Here is a 758-nt window from a genome sequence, read left to right as displayed (position 1 = left end):
ACATTCAATATCACCCCGGGAAGGCCAATGTGGTTACAGACGCCCTAAGTAGAAAGACAGCTCATTCACCAGCATTATTTACAAGAAAACCCAGGGTACAGGCAGTTTTTGAGCAAGCTGGAATAACGGTGGCAGTGGAAGGTATTAAAGCACAACTAGCTCGACTGACTATACAACCCACCCTCCGTAAAAGCATTGTTGATGCTCAGATAAGAGACTCTGAGTTAGAAAAGATACTTAATAAGATGGATGGAGGCAGAACCAGCTGACGGAGACACCAAGGCATCTAATGGAGGACTACTTATCAAGGTCAGTTGTGTGTACCAATGGTCGAATAACAGAGGAATAGAATATTAAAGGTGTTGGGTTATATGTCCTAAAACTCATAATTTGTAGACAAAAACATATTCTATTTTCAATGAAGTTATTATTGTTGTTTATTCAGTAAAGATTGTTATTGAATAAAGTGAACTTTACGATCATTAATCTAAATCCAATAAACTAATAACACTCTGGCTATAGTATGATTACTTGAACTATATGTAGAGACATAAGAGTGGATCAAGTTCAAGTATATATAGTCAAAATGATCTATAGTATAAGGATAAGGCTGAGTACCTTATTCTGGGGACACTATGGATGCGGCCCACTTTTGTATATGATATAAACAATGTGATCATTAAATTGTACATGTGGAGACATGTGAGTGGGGGCGTCCTATGCAATGAGTATTGCATAAGATCGGACCATGAAGAAAA

Source organism: Cucurbita moschata, unplaced genomic scaffold, assembly GCF_002738365.1.
Source record: "Cucurbita moschata cultivar Rifu unplaced genomic scaffold, Cmos_1.0 Cmo_Scf00057, whole genome shotgun sequence".
In the NCBI taxonomy this organism is placed as follows: Eukaryota; Viridiplantae; Streptophyta; class Magnoliopsida; order Cucurbitales; family Cucurbitaceae; genus Cucurbita; species Cucurbita moschata.
Note: the sequence above shows the minus strand (reverse complement) of the source record.